General features: G+C 42.9%; 1 long non-coding RNA gene across 1 annotated transcript; it reads right to left on the minus strand.

The window, feature by feature from the left end:
* Positions 1 to 6,127: 6,127 nt before the first annotated feature.
* Positions 6,128 to 9,247, minus strand: LOC147260352 (uncharacterized). The gene is made up of 4 exons (XR_015116289.1): positions 9,054 to 9,247; positions 7,382 to 7,521; positions 7,119 to 7,222; positions 6,128 to 6,927 (listed from the first exon to the last, which is right to left on the minus strand). It is a non-coding gene; the product is annotated as an uncharacterized LOC147260352 (long non-coding RNA).
* Positions 9,248 to 16,868: the final 7,621 nt, after the last annotated feature.

Raw genomic sequence — 16,868 nt, forward strand, 5'->3', positions numbered from 1 at the left:
AAGTCCTACCTCACAGGCAGATCCTTCAGAGTGTCATGGCGAGGAAAGGTGTCTAGGTCACATGGCCTATCGACTGGGGTTCCTCAGGGGTCAGTGCTTGGTCCCCTTCTCTTCTCTCTGTACACCACCTCACTTGGTGCTGTGATCCGCTCCCATGGCTTCTCCTACCACTGTTATGCTGACGACACTCAGCTTTTCCTCTCTTTTCCACCTGATGACAGAACGGTCTCAGATCGTATATCAGCGTGTCTGGCTGATATCTCCACATGGATGAAGGAACGCCACCTTCAACTGAATCTCTCTAAGACTGAACTTATGGTCTTTCCAGCTTTTCCATCTGTTCAGCCTCAGGTCAGTGTCCAACTTGACTCGAGCCTACTTGCGCCCACAAACTCAGCCAGAAACCTGGGTGTCATGATTGATGATCAGCTGACCTTTAAGGTTCATGTGGCCTCAGTTTCTCGGTCTTGCCGTTATGCCCTTTACAGCATCAGGAAGATCAGACCCTTCCTGACCCAACAGACCACACAGATTCTGGTTCAGGCTCTTGTCATCTCACACATTGACTACTGCAACTCTCTTCTGGCAGGCCTCCCTGCATGCTCATTCAAGCCTCTGCAGATGATCCAGAATGCAGCAGCACGTCTGATCTTCAACCAGCCCAAAAGGGCACGTCACCCCGCTGCTGGTTTCTCTTCACTGGCTTCCAGTGGCAGCCAGGATCAAATTCAAGGCACTTCTCTTGGCTTACAAAACAATCACAAGAACGGCTCCAGCCTACCTGGAATCCCTGATCCAGGTCTACTCTCCTTCTCGCCCACTACGCTCTGCATGCGAAAGACGCCTGGTGCTTCCAGCCCAGCGCTGCTCCAAATCTCTAGCCAGACTCTTCTCTTCTGTCGTTCCCAAATGGTGGAACGAACTACCGAACTCTGTGCGTTCTGCTGAGTCCCTTTCTACTTTTAAGAGACAATTGAAGACTCAATTGTTCAGAGAGCACTTAGGCACTGAACCTGACTCTTCTCCTCTTTGTCCTGTGGGGTAGAATAAGTCAGAGGGTCCAAGACCCAGCACTTAGTGATTATGTAGCACTAACTGTGTTGTGTGATGTTGTATGTCTGTTATATAAAAAAAAAAAAAAAGGGAGGGGGGGCGACACTTCGTCTGCCGCTAGATGGCAGTACCTGTGACCAAATCACAACTGAAGCACTTGCGCTTCCTATGGACTTTTCCTTAATTAGGTCTAAATTCTTGCTTGTGTTGTACGTCGCTTTGGACAAAAGCGTCTGCTAAATGAAATTGTAGAATTGTAGAATTGTAGCTACACTGTTTTACAGACTACCTGCGATGCGGTTGGTCTGTCACACACAGCGTTGTCATACGGTGCGCTTTCCCACGTAAAAATACTAGTTCCTCAGCCCGCAGTTATCACTGCTCACTTCCAGAGGGCCCTGGTACCGGTCTTGTCACAATATCACAGCACTTCACAAAATTCTCATTTCATCAGCATGTATCACTCCTGTGGCGGACAGCTCGTCTCTTGTAACAAACTCTTGGGACCCAACCCGTCTCTCGTTTTTACTCAACCAGCTTGTCTTCAACCACAGTGACTGGCCAGCCTCACCGCCAGATATGCCCAATCAGCCAAAACAAGAATACACACACAAAAACCTGCGTTGTTCAAGCCGTCTAAGCACCTTCCGTGCTTTTCTCATAAGCCCTGAGCACCGTCTGTGCTCGTGCTTCTCATAAACACATAAAAAAAATAAACACAATAAACTTCACTTTTGTCACAATTTGCTGGCAGCACCTCCACATGTGTTGGTTCATCCGGGACCTGTGACACCCCCCCCCCCCCCCCCATCTCTTCCAACAATTTTCAGATACTTTTCACCCAATAGCCTTAAATCAAGGGTGTAGTAGGAAAACTCTTTAATCAACAATTCATTTTGAGTGCATGGGGGACGGCATTCAGGACACCTGTTCGAGGACATTTAGACAGGCTGCTTCTCTAATTCTTGTTTATGTAAAAAAAAACTGTTGTTGTTTATCTCTAGATTATTGTCGTGATCACTGGTTGTGAGGAATTTGGTGTTATTGTCGTGATCACTGGTTGTGAGGAATTTGGTGTTGGTGTTACTCCGTACAGGCAAGACAAGGCAAGCCAAGGCAATTTTATTTGTATAGCCCGTTTTCACAAACAGTTTGTCTCAAAGGGCTTCACATGGCATCATAACAACATCCTCTGCCCTTAGACCCTCACATCGACTGAGGAAAAACTCCATAGAAAACCCTTTTAACAGGGAAAAATCTGAGAAACCTCAGGGTGAGCAACAGAGGAGGGATCCCTCACCCAGGATGGACAGACGTGCTGTAGATGTTGTTACAGACAAGAAAACAGTTTACAATACAAAATGTGGGAAACATGGAAATGTTAATAACAGCTGAAGAAGGAAGCTTCTGGTAGGGGAGGCAGGGAGAGCAAGCCAGCTTGATGGGGGACTGGATGGCAGACTGGTTCATGGGAGGGGACCGCGGGCCAGTGTAACAGTAGGGGATAAAAGGGGGGGGGGGGGGTGATGCAGGCGGCGGTTGGAGCTCTGGTGGATCTGTGGAAACACAGAGAGACTGCGAGACACCAAGGCCAAACTACAAAGTGCAACAAGTAATGGTAATGACAGTTCCAAAAATGAGAGGAGAGGAGGAGAGAGGGGGAGAGGAGAGGAGAGGAGAGGAGAGGAGGGAAGGGCTCCATGTAACCTGATGTGTCCCCCAGCAGTCTAAGCCTATAGCTGCATAGCTATCAATGGTTCAGAGCTACCCGAACCAGTCCTAACTGAAGACTCTGTCATAAAGGAAAGTATTAAACCTGGACTTCAACGTGGTTAAAGTGTCTGACCCATGGAGAGAGCTGGTGTAGGAATTAAATTAACAGATACTGTGGATTAGGAGAATTAGTCTCAGAAAGCATTTTGTCAATCGCATGAGTTTCTATGGCCATCTCCTGACCTCAAGGAACAAATGGACAACAGTCGCAGACAGGATGAAGGGGGGGAGGTGAGAAGCAGCAGATGAACAGGTGATACAGTCATTGCTGTGATGGGGAAACCCTCTGCCCTTTGTTGTTGAATGGTATAAAGGTTGAGACATTGAAAAGATCAGGAGAGAACATTCAGCAAGAGTCTTCTCTCCATGCTGCATGTATTAAAGAGACTTGATTCATCACACCGAGTTTGTGATTCTTCAGAGAATTAGCAACTCTCAACGATCTACAAGGAGAATTTCCCTTACACTGGTTCCACAGTAGAGGAGCCCGATAACTAAAGGCTCTACCTCCCAGTCTGTTTTTAGAGATACTGGGAATCACTAAAAGACCTGCATTCTGGGAGCGGAGTGCTCTGGTAGGACAGTAGGGACTCATGAGCTCTTTCAAATAGGATGGAGCTTTATCATTGAGAGCCTTATAAGTTAGCAGAAGGACTTTGAAGTCGATTCTAGATCCTACAGGAAGCCAGTGGAGAGAAGCTAAAGTGGGAGAGATGTGTTCTCTCTTCTTAACTCCCGTCAAAACCCTCGCTGCAGCGTTCTGGACCAGCTGGAGACTCTTTAGAGAGTATTTAGGACATCCTGACAGGAGAGAGTTGCAGTAGTCCAGCCTAGAAGTGATAAATGCATGCACCAGTTTCTCAGCATCACTCTGGGAAAGGATATTCCTCATCTTAGCGATACTTCGCAGATGGAAGAAGGCGGTCCTAGTCACATGCTTTATGTGGGAGCTGAAGGAAAGGTCCTGGTCAAAAATGACCCCAAGGTTCCTTGCAGTTGTTCTCGGAGTTAGGGTGATGCCATCTAGAGTAGTGATCCGATTAGAGAGTGTGTCCCTGAGGTGTTTAGGTCCAAACACGATGACCTCAGTTTTATCTGAATTTAGCATTAAGAAGTTAGAAGACATCCAGGATTTAATGTCTTTTAGGCAGTCTTGCAGATGAGTTAGCTGGCTTGTGTCGTCTGGCTCCATCGACAAGTAGAGTTGTGTGTCATCTGCATAACAGTGGAGGTTGATCGAGTGCTTCTGGATTATGTCACCTAATGGGAGCATGTAAAGAGTGAAGAGAATCGGTCCTAAAACTGAACCCTGTGGTACACCATATGTAACTCTGCTATACTCAGAATGGTCATTATTAACATTAACAAACTGAAACCTGTCAGATAAGTCGGACTTAAACCATTTTAGGGCAGTTCCTTTAATCCCAATATCATGGTCTTGTCTCTGTAGCAGAATGCTGTGGTCGATGGTGTCAAATGCAGCACTGAGGTCCAAAAGGACAAGCACAGAGACAAGACCTCTGTCTGAAGCTATAAGAAGATCATTAGAGACTCTGACCACTGCTGTTTCAGTGCTATGGTGTTCCCTGAATCCAGACTGGAAGGCTTCAAAGAGCTCGTTGCTGTGCAGATGTTCATGTAGCTGCTCCAGGACAACCGTCTCAAGGATCTTGGAGATGTAGGGGAGGTTGGATATAGGCCTATAGTTGGCTAACACATCTGGGTCAAGAGAAGGTTTTTAAGTAAAGGGTTGATGACAGCGACCTTAAAGGCCAGTGGCACATAACCTGTGACTAAGGAAAGATTAATTTGATTTAATATGGACGTGTTGACTAGAGGGAAGGCATCCTTAAGGAGGCTTGTTGGGATGGGATCCAGCAGACAAGTGGCTGACTTGGAGGAAGTGACTGCAGAAGTTAATTCTGACAGGTCGATGGGGGAGAAGCTGTCCAAGTATGCACCAAGTCTGGGAGGTGCTTCTATGGGGGCTGTAGTCTGTCCTCCATTACTGGCAATCTTTGTTCTAATATTCACAATCTTTTCAGTAAAGAAAGAAAGGAAGTCGTTACAGCTGAGAATTGGGGGGATGCATGGCTCAACAGCACTATGGTTCTTGGTGAGCCTGCCCACGGTACTGAAGAGGAACCTGGGGTTGTTCTTATTCTTTTCTATCAGGGACGAGTAGTAAGCGCTTCTGGCATTACGGAGTTCTTTTTTATATATTAATAAACTCTCCTTCCAGGCTTGGTGGACTTCCTCGTGCTGGTTGGAATGTGTCTTCCTTTCCAGTTGTCTGGTCTTCTGTTTTAAGGCACGCAGCTCTGGGCTGTACCAGGGAACTATTCTTTTTTGGTTGATAACCTTCTTTTTCAGGGGAGCTACGGCATCAAGTGTCCCAAGGAGTGCTGCTGCAGTGCTGTCCACAAGATAGTCTACCTGGGTGGGGTGTGTACAGACACATGGTGTTTGCATGTAAACTTATCAACCTCTCCTAAACTGACACTTTAACACACACACACACACACACACACATTCTAATTTGGTCTCCAGTCTATTTGTGGATGTGACATTCAAGCATCCCGGTCCATTCACACTCCTCTTTGCTGCAGACCACGCGTGTTTATCACTGCATTACATGCATGTGAACACAGAGACATTCCTTCTCTCACACATACACATCTGCCTAATGGTTACGTTCTTTAGTTAGATCATAAGTTAGGTTGTACAATGTATTTGTCTTTTATTTTGGAAATAAACAATGAAATAGATGGTACTTTTGATGTTGCACAAGAGTGAAAAATATGCAGATTTCTTATTTGCCAAGAACTCAAAAATCCTCACGTTGAATATCAGAATGATTGCATGAATATCAGTGTGATGTTCCTAACTTGCTTCCACTGCCCTCCACCCCAAGAGAAGAGGCAAATCATACCAAATTAAGGATAAAGAAATGTTTATTTATAGATAAAGCTGGCAGCACGGTGGTGCAGTGGTTGGCACTGTCACCTCTCAGCAAGAAGGCTCCAGGTTTGAATCCTGGCTCGGGCACTGGATCTTTCTGTGTGAGTCTCCATGTTCTCTCTGTTCCTGTGTGGGTTCTCTCTGGTACTCCAGCTTCCTCCCACAGTCCAAAGACATCAAGAGGGGACGAGGCTGATTGATACTCTAAATTGACTGTAGGTGTGACTGTGAGTGTGAATGGTTGTCTGTCTCTGTATGTTGGCCCTGAGATGGACTGGTGACCTGTCCAGGGTGAACCCTGCCTCTCACCCTGTAGCCGCTGGGATAGGCTCCAGCCCCCCCCCCCCCCCCCCCCCCGCGACCCTTAACAGGAATAAGCGGAAGAAAATGGATGGATAGATAAGCCAAAATTCACAGTTATATTTTTAGTTTAGCATGATCAAATATATACACAGAAAAAGGTTAGTTTTAAATTGCATGTGTTGTCATTCGTCAGACAGTATAATTCAAAGAACTAGTTTCAGTAGAGATCAGTCTGAAGCTTCACCAACATCCAGCAGTCATACAAAACGGTAACAAAAATATGAAAATTAATACTTAAACTTTTTTAATACCAAAAAAAATGAGTGGTACATCCATTTTCTACAGGGGGGCTGGAGCCTATCCCAGCGGCTACGGGGCGAGAGGCGGGGTTCACCCTGGAAGGTGGTACACCAGTGTGGCCCATAAATAATTTCTGCATAAAAAAAATTAGTGAAATAAAAATATTTGACTTCGTCATAATTCAGTTAGTGTACAGCTTAAGACAACATAGATTTTATTACTTCTAAAATGTATTTCAGAAATTCAATAATAAAAAAAAGCCTTTAAGAACATGTTGGTGTCATATGGAATACAAACCACTTGTAAGAGGAAAAGTAAATTAATTTAGCTTTTAATGATTTCATTTTTCATAATAACACTGTTATTGTGTGTACTGAGGCAAAAATAGAAAGGTCTTATATTTTCTTGGACAGCAAGGTATTTGCTGGGGTCGTGCACAGATTGCAGGCAGTAATATTTGTTGCCTTTCACATTTTTTTTGTTAAACTGATAGTGATCAGATCGAGTCTCCCCTTGATCAGCCGCTGTCTCCTGCAACTGAACAGACACACAAAAATATTTTGGTTCCCATTTTAAAAAGAAAGACATAATGAAAATATATACAGTTTATTACATTATCTATGTGTGTATGTATATATATATATGCACATATGTCACAGCTAATTTTCATCTTTACTACTGATTTCCATAGTGCTCCCAAGAGAAAACAAATATTGTTGAATATTTACCTTCAGCGTACTATTCTCCACCATCAGAAAATAGAATTTGTTTTTAAACTGGAAACGTAAAGCCATCTTTGTTTTGTTTCTACTCATCACGTCCACAGGAGGCACTAAAGACAGAATGCAGAAAATGAGATTTGTCTGAATTCATACATTTTAAATAATCAATATTCATTCAATTTTAGAATCAAAGTCAAACAAGTTCAATTAATATAGGTGGAGATGATTTGCCAGACAACTTAGTCTGTAACACTGAAATTCTAACATACAATCTGTTCCATCATTTTGGCGGTCAACAGCACACAGTTTCAATCCTTCATCGTCCTCCAGGATCGTCACATATTGGCCATCTTGGGTCTTGAGAAAGATTCTCTGTTCCATGTTTTCTCTTCAGCAGTGTTGTGGTGTTCTGATACGAGTAGAAAGATGAGAGAAACTTTTGAATCATGCTGACACAATTTGCAAGTCTGGTGTCTAGACACTGATACATAAGGATGCACAACATATCAACATTCTTATCAGAACATATCACAAGGACATAGGTCCATTTTGGCTATAGGCAATAACTGCAGTCATCAGTATTGTCACAACTATCATATCGGTGCAGTCCTACTGGTGCTACATACATTAAAATGTCACTTGGTTGGGTATGCACTCTGAATCATTTAAGGCCATGCACACACAAGATGACCCATGCTGATCTTACTTCCCCTACATTCTGGGTAAGTTTAGAATGTGTTGTTTTTCTGTTTTGCAGTCTTTAATTAGCAGAAGGACAAATATTTATTTTAAATTTTCATGCGCTCTAATAGCCATTAAATAGCCATTATCAATAGATCCAAACATTTTGGTCATTCTGCAAATATCCCATTTCTGCATGGATGGGAGGGCCAGGAACTTTTATCCTTTCCAGATGGGCAACTCCCTCTCCTCAGACATTTTTGGCTTGGATGTTGTTTGTTTCCTGTACGGAGACAAATGGTTCATGCTGGGGACATTTGTAAATGTCATCCCATCCCTCCCCATATTTATTGTCAGCAACTTAGAATATCACATTAAAATAGTGCTGCATTCTTATACATTTAAAATTGTCAGCCATGGCAAACAATTTTGCATTACACCACTGACACATGACCGCATCAGTGCAAATAATGCAATAGGGCTGCAGCAAACAACAGCTCCCATTTTTGTTTAATGTGACCGTCACGCTCACAAAAAGGGACGTGCTGGGCCCCTTAGTGAGCCCTGGAAGTAGAGCTGCAGAGGCCCTCCCATGCGGGCCATTTTAAGTAATATTAGGTGGAAATCACTGTCAGTGGATCATGTTAATAACGCCTGCCCTCACAATAAGTATTCGTATATTGCCATTGTGCTGAATCAAAACAGGCTGATAATTCATGTTGATGTGTCCGGCTGGGTGGGGTCGGGTTGTAATTTTCAGGCCCACTGAGAATTCTACAGGTAGGTGGCGCGCACTGTTGCAGCCAGCGCGACGCCACAGCCAGTACACTCGTGCAGGTGACTGTCTCACTCCGCACGTCTGTGTCGTGTGTGACAGGCTGGCCGAGCATGCTGTGCTTGTTGCTCGCTTTTTGACATTATTATGTAGGCTGCTACAGTACTACCTTGTTAGAAGATAATCGTGTATATTGGAAATTATATAGACCTATTGAAAAAAAAATTCTCTGGGGCCCGGCCGCCTGGGCTGTTCCAGACTTGTCCCACTTTTCCAGCACGTCCCTGCTCACAAACTGTAAAACTTTAAGGACTGGAACTGCGGAGTGATTATCAAAATAGTTGGCATATTATGTTCTTTTGATAAATTATAAAACATTTTTGCAGGTCTACAGTTCAATATGTAAGTGATAATAAAAACATTTAAATCATACAGTTTTAAAATGGCAAGGACAAGTCATGCATAGAGGAAATAGAGCAATTTACCTGTGTCACAAAGTCTTGCGCAGTTCGTATGAGGACCATCAGGTGTCCGAGCAGGAGTTCAAACCAGTTTAAATAGCCGCACTCACTGGACGTGTACGTGATCCGGGTGTTGAATCGGTGCCAAGAGGACACGGCTGACAAAAACCGCGCCTCCACACACGAGGAACGTGGGCGGCGCTACCTACGTTCATTGTCTTCTCCTCTAAGGATTTTTCGTAAACTGATCATATTGCCAGTAACTTTCCACTCTCGCGATCTCTCTCTCTTTTTCTTTTTTTTTTAAGCAATCAGGATCTTTGCTTTCCGTGGGCTGGACTTGTAAAACAATGACTAATTTTGCATAACACTGTTAGTGCATTGGTCAATATTCATCCATACCATGTCGTCTGACATTAAAAAAAAACAGCGACAGTTCAGAAAACATAAGGGTATTTTATTTTATAACACTCCACAAAAAAAAAATCATTAAAGCTGCAAAATAGGGGGCCTTTTTTCTTTAACAAAGAACCAATATTTCTGAATAAAATTGTCCAGAAAACAAATTTTGACAGAAAAACAAGAATTTCAGGACGTGATTTGTGATACAGAGAATAATTTTCTTAATGAACGAAAGGACATCTGGGGAATGTCATGGTGATATAGTGGTGCAGAAATAAGTGACCTTTTTTAAACTTCTGGTTTCCTTTCCTCAGAGTCAATGATATTTTTGGATGGGTTTTTGGTTAGATGTCCAAAATAAGGTCTGGTTTGCACAAGCTGAAGATACTTTAAAGTTGCACTTTTTTAACCTAAAATATTTTTAGCAAATACACTTGTGAATTTTGAAGCTGTTCTCTGTCAGTGCTTACAAGTGGCAGTGGAAAGTGTGCATGTAACTCCCCCGTTCTCACATCTACCGCCCGCAGAGAATGCAAACGTGGGAGCTCGCACACATTCTTTTGACGACCCTACTTTGTAATATCATTAATCTAGTAATTTCATCATAAACACACACATACACACAAAGCATCTCGTGTGACTAAATCTGACTGCAATAACACAGAACGGGTATCTGAAATGAGTACTGATTGCCACAACAAGGTAAATGCTGTGAAATTGAACTGCTGTTTGCTTTTTCCTCATGAAAACATCTTAAGGTTTCTGTAGAAGCTGTGAATCACACACTGCCTCTCTGTAACAACATCTTCCCCCACGTTCTACTGTTTGATTGACATCCCTATGATGACATATCTCCGTGCTCTCTTACCACTAAATTTGAGATTTTGGATATGTGCCTGTCCTGGTATCTCAAAAATACAGTCCAGCCAAAAGCAGGACAAAGTTTCAATGTGCAGCTGTGGGATTTAGCTTGAAAATGATGCAGATTCTAGTGTTGACTTTCTGCTCTATACAGTGCAATGCCTACTCATAAACAGCTCTATCCAGTGCAATGCCTACTCATAAACAGCTTGCACCTGCCCTCTGTGCCACAAATCTTGGCTCCAGCAAAGCATATATTTACAGACTGAGGTAAGTCTCAGTGATGATGCAACCTTCAAATGGAATTTATGAACTTGCAAATTCATGTCCTGAAGTTGTGTACGGGAAAGGTTTGGCAGTCATAGCATGACAAAAGGTCTTTTTTTTTTTTTTTTTAAATCCTGGCTTTCTGTATGGACAAAACATGTATGAGGATGGTGGAAAGATCATGTTACATCTGCATGACAAAGAAAGATTGCTACAACAGACCTTTGTCATACAGCCAAGTTAGCCTAAACGTGCCTTGGCTTACATTATCATGACTAATGTTAGTCTTTGCACTTCAATGCCACAGAGGTTCATGAGCTGGTAAAGTAAGATTGAAAATCCATCGTCCGAAAATCCATCCGCAAATGGCAGTTGCCCCAACAAGTACAGGTTGATGAATGAATTACTAGATTAATGATATTACAAAGTAGGATTGTCAAAAGTATCAGAACCCAGATATTCAATACTAAAAATTCATATTCGGATACAATACTCATTTGCAAAAGTATCAATACCAACGGCACCATCTTCTCCTGCAGACACACACCTTCACTTATTACTGCCGCACACACAGATTACCTCTTTGCTCCTCCCCTTACTAGAAGCTCGTAGAACAGAGCTGGCGAAACATGATGAGTGCGGCTGTTGGACCTTCACGACCAATTTTTGTTGAACATGTCAAAAGCAAAAGTGCTGTATGGAAGTATTTTGGACATGAGGGAAACAGTCATTGATATATCAACAGGCCTGTTTGCAAGGACCGCTACAAGGCAGTGGCAACAAGTCAAGTAACACCAGAAACTTGACAAAACACATGAAAGACAGACACCCCAGTCTGTACATTGAATGGCGAGAGGTTAGTACAACTCCCGCTTCAACAACATTGAAATGTTAAGCATTATTATGATCATTGCTCTAAAGTTTGCATTCTCTGTGGGCGTGAGGCGTGAGAACAGGGGAGTTCGATCATAGATGTGTTGTATTGTTGTGTTGTAGGTTATTCATTGAGGACTACTTTTCCTAGACTGATCTCCCATGGCTCAATGGGCTTCTCTCTCCTCCTCTCTTTCCTCTCTGTCCTCTTGTATGTGTCATACATTAATCATACCCATATGTGTTACTAACTCGTCTTCTTCTCTGAGGTCTCCGGGCTACCCAGATCCCAGATCCCAGATCCTGGGTGCTGCTGGAGGAGGCTGCATACCTGAAGAGGCTCAAGCTGCCACCCGTAGCTCCACCTGCTCACGTCCCTGTCTGTCCATCAGTCTCTTCCCTTTCTCTCTCGTGATCTCTGTCCCACTCTTTCCTTCTGTATATCTGTCTTCCTCCATTATCTGTCTTTGTCTCCGCCCTGCTCTCCTGCTCTCTTTCCCCCCAACCGGTCAAAGCAGGTCGTCCCCATTGAGCCTGGATCTGCTCGACGTTCCTGCCTGTTAAAAGGAAGGTTTTCGTCGCCGCTGTTGCAGGATGTGTTTGCTGATGGAGAATTGTTGGGTGTAGATTCATTGAAGGAGTGTGGTACTGGACCTGCTCTACCTGTAAAGTGTCATGACATAACTTTGGTTGTGATTTGGTGCCATACAAATCAAATTGACTTGACTTGATTGTCTGTTCGGCAGCTATATTTTATCTGATTAGCTGGTGCATGGTTGGAAGGCCTTCTGAACTCTGAACTCTAAGGGGAGGGATTTTCTTTTCCGCCCCTTTACCATATCCTCTGATAGAGTCAGGCATCTCATCATTGACTTCCATTGCTGCAGAATATCTGCGTCTATGCAGCTGGTACGTTAGTTAACAGTTGAATGACTGCTAGCTAATTTCAGCAGCTATTCTGACGCCTGTTTTATTAGGAAAGTTGCGCCTATTAATAATAGGCACATCGTCTCCATTGTGAAACCGTTAGCCAAGGGTATTTCATTATATATTGTCAAAAAAAAACGGATCTCACACACACACACACACACACACACACACACACACTTTCATTAAGAATAAAATAAATATGTTTGTAAGAATTTATCTGCCATTAATTAGATAAGACACCGTCCAAACCCGAACCCCCCCCCCCCCCACCAAAATGTCACTCTGAACTGTGATCAAAACTTGTCAGCCCTATACCGACATATACTTCATCATGACAGAAGGTGATATTTAAGGGTGAGAAACTCATAGTTCTGCATGTGAAGTGGCTGAATTGTATGTAGGGCTGGTTACTGTTCAAAATTTTTTAGTACCTTAATTTCGGTCCCGGTGCCGGTTCCGGAACGGTACTTTTTCGGTAACAATTTACTAAAAAAAAAAATAGTGTAAAGACAATTACGTTACACCATTCATTACAAAACTTTGAGATTGCCTCTTTCAAAAGAGGCATATACACAACAGGCAGACTTAAACTGGGATGAGGAAGGCTGCGGTCTGCCCTCCATAACATCAAACACCGTGCAACGTTCTGCTCTCATGTATCCTGTGCACGTTTAGGTGCTTCATCAAGTTTGACGTGTTGCTGTCTTTTGCCACGACATCCTTTTTGAAGATATCGCATAGCGCTCTATTGGCGTCGATTCTAACAAAATGGAGCCACACTTTAGGTCGCAGGGGCATTACTTATCTTACCATCTCTTGCGTCTCTCTCGCACACATGCAGGTAACAAATCACACACGTGTAACACTTGTTACCGGAAGCAAAGTATCATGTTCATTGGATGGTACTCTGCCTCTCATTGGCAGTTAGGATATCAGGGTAAGCCAATCAGAGACAGAGTAGGGCGGGGCCTTCCTCTACCATCCTAGACCACTCGTCGCCAGAGTCGCAGTACTATCAGAGCTTCGCTTTTTACCCTGCAAGTACTGAAAATTGGCACCGAAAAACACAGACATTTTCAGTACCCGGTAGTACCGAGGCATTGCGGTCGGCGCAATTAAAGTACCGAAGTTACCCACCCCTAATTGTATGTGTCACAGAGTGAATGTGTGAGACCTGAGGGCCCTGAATTATGATAAATGCTGGCAGGCGCACACCTTGACTTCAGCCGCTTTATTAATCGATGTGTTGTAACAGATGTTAATTGTATGGGATTTATTGTTTATATTTTCTAGACGTTATTAAAAAACATTTTTCTGCCTATTATTTTGACTTTATTTCTCTGTGGTATCAAAAATGGTATTGAGTATTGAGTTTTTTCCTTGGTATTGGTATTGAATATTGAAATTCTAATATTGTGCCAACCTTATTACAAAGAAAAGTGAAGAACTGAAATCATCCCCACACTCTGACTATGTACCAAGCGCCATTGACATTAACCCTTAAAGGTGTGTGGAAGAAAGGGATACCCAGGAAGTACAACAAACTGTCCATACCTGAGGCACAGGAGACTATCAAGCAAAGACTCACAGCTCTTTTTACCCACCTGAAGAGATATACAAGAGATGCAGAACCAGAACCAAATAGGATGTTCTCCACCAAATCATCCAGATTGTACTCTGAGTAGCATGGTAATAACACTAGAACAGATCCGCCCAGGGCTGAAACGGAACAATTCTGGAAGAGCATATTGGATAAGGAGGCATCACACTGATGCTCAATGGCTAGTGGATCTAAGAGCAGACCACAGTGATGCAACAGGAAAAAACTCCAGTAACCAGACAGACAGACAAAGATCCAAGACAGAATATCAGGTATGAAGAGATGGATAGCAACAGGCCCTGACATGATCCACATCTACTGACTGAAGAAACTAATTGAATTGCATGAAACCCCTACAGCTGTGGATGGGACCCACCCTGAATAGCTAACCCAGTGGGAATTGGCTGATATTGAGAATCCCTACAGGGGTTGGAGAAGGGTGGATTGAATGACAGCACTTTGTACAAGATACCAAGGTCTACCACACCAGACAGGAGTCCAGGTGCAGGCTGTGCAAAGATGCCCCTGAGACAGTTCAGCACAAATGCCAGAGCTCCACACCTTAATTCATACAAGAGCAGCTACTCCGCCTTCTTTTTTGATGACGACTCCTTAATAGCAGTGCAACTCACTTGTTAGAACACAGCAAAAACCCCTTGGGGTAAATAATGTTAAAAGGAAGTTTTTGGAGTATGGCCTGGTTCAGTACATGTGAACATGGGGAACTTGACGCATTTCCTGCTTCATTAACAAAAAAGAGGCTTCTTTTAATTTTGACCTTTTTCATTCAGAAGATAACATAATGATGAGAAGCTGGAGTCAAGTAGTAACAAATATGAGACTGGAAAGGCCTACATGCCTGCAACTGCCATTGTGACTCCCAGTAACTTAATTTATGCAGGTTGATGACTTACCACCAGCTTTATTTACGAACACTCTAGTTGGAGCGTCGACCAGCTGTGATAGTTTGCAAGCACCTGTAACTGAGAGGAGCTTTTTCCTTCAATGGCGGTTTGAAGAAAAACAATCAATATTCAAATCACCCAAAATAAACACTTCATTATTTGAACCAGGCATTTTATTTATCATTTTACATATGCCATCTAAATATTTAATATCAGTACTTGGTGGCCTGTAACAGCAAGCTATTACTATTGGCTTTGGGTATGGCAGGTGAATTTGCACACAGAGAGCCTCTATGTCGCTGACCAACAGATCTTTACATTCTCGAGCTGGTAGCTGGTTCTGAACATATATAGCCACACCACCTCCAATTTTTTTCTATCCCTCCTAAATACAGTATAATTATTTATTCTCATCACTTCATCCTAAAATGAGGAGTCCAGATGAGTCTCACACAAAGCAAGTATATTAAGATTATTTGATTGTACAATTTGACCAACCTCCTGAATTTTGATTCTAAGGCTGCAAATATTCAAAAGGGCTACAGTCAAACCCTTCCTGAATATTCACGAGACATCTACAGAAAAAATAAAATAAAAAGCCAAAACCAGATGAAGAGCCATGTAGCCGTTCAAGCTCCTCTCATCTCTTCTCCTTGGCCTCACAATGAGGCGGTCATGGCTGATTATAGCGTAGTCTCCTAGCTCTTGCTTCCTTCATTGCAGGCAGTAGTTCAGCTCTCCTCCTCCTCACCCGTTCGGAAAAATCCTTATTGATGTACAGCGAGGTTTTTTTTCAGATGAGAGCTTGCCCTATCCAGGATGAGCTGTTTGTCCTTAAAACGCAGCAGTTTCACCACCACTGGTCTTGGCCTCACACTGTTATCTCTGAACTTTCCATTCCTGTGAGCTCTTTCAATTTCCAAAGGGACTTCAAGCTTCAGTTTTGATGTGAACAGTTTTTGTACTTGAGACTCAGTTTTAGCCCAGGTTTCCTCATCTTTATCTGGTCCAAGTCCAGTGATCACCAGGTTATTTCTCCTGCACTGTTTTCTAAATATTCAATCTGCTTGCAATATGCCTTTACATCATGCCTGAATGTCAGATCATCAACCTGTTTAGATATATCCTTGGAATCACTTTGTTGGGCTTTCTGAACTTTCTTCAACTCATCAATATCCTTTTGAGAGTAGTTCTGGCTCACCTGAGGCTCTTGCATGTCAGCCAACAGTGAGTCCACTCTTTTGTTGGCTGAGTCCATGATCATTTGAGCAAAACTCGAAAATGCAAATGCGATATTAATATGTCATGTTTCTGGTATATTTGAATACAATAGAAATATTTATAAATATTAATTATACTGTGATGCTCAGGTATCTTCCATTATATTCAGTTTAGTAGTCTGTCCAGTCCATCTTGGATGCACTAAGCTTGGCAACATTTTGCAATAAGATAACCATTCATCCCATCCCATCCGTCTATTTATCTACACAGGGGTTATGGAGCCTATCCCACGTGACTTAGGGTGAGAGGCGGGGTACACCCCAGACAGCGCGTGTGCCCAGCCACACTTGGAGTCAAATTAACCAAACTTGATTTACCTAACTTGCACATCTTTGGACTATGGGAGGAAGCACAGAACAGCGACAGTGCTAACCACTGCACCACTGTGCCCCCAATTAATCACAAATTTTAATATCATACTGATGCTATACTCCATTGAGTACCTCAGTCAAGGATGGCAGGAAAATTCAAAAACAACCAGGCTGCTTTTAGTGGAAGGGTGTTGCATGGGCCAAGGAGGAAGCATTAATCTGAGGTGGCAGATCTGACTAATACAGAAGAGAGAAATTCCCATTTGATAAAATCTTGAGTTCACATGTTGATTACTGCATTATGCTGAGATAACCAACTTTTGTCTTGTGATAATAGTTTAATTTGGCAAGATGACAAATGGTGATGCTAATGTGATATCGCAATAATTAACTTGTTATCTCGAGAGGA

The sequence above is a fragment of the Aulostomus chinensis genome, chromosome 6, assembly GCF_037954235.1.
Source record: "Aulostomus chinensis isolate RoL2024-O1b breed Wild chromosome 6, RoL_Achi_v1.0, whole genome shotgun sequence".
NCBI lineage: Eukaryota > Metazoa > Chordata > Actinopteri > Syngnathiformes > Aulostomidae > Aulostomus > Aulostomus chinensis.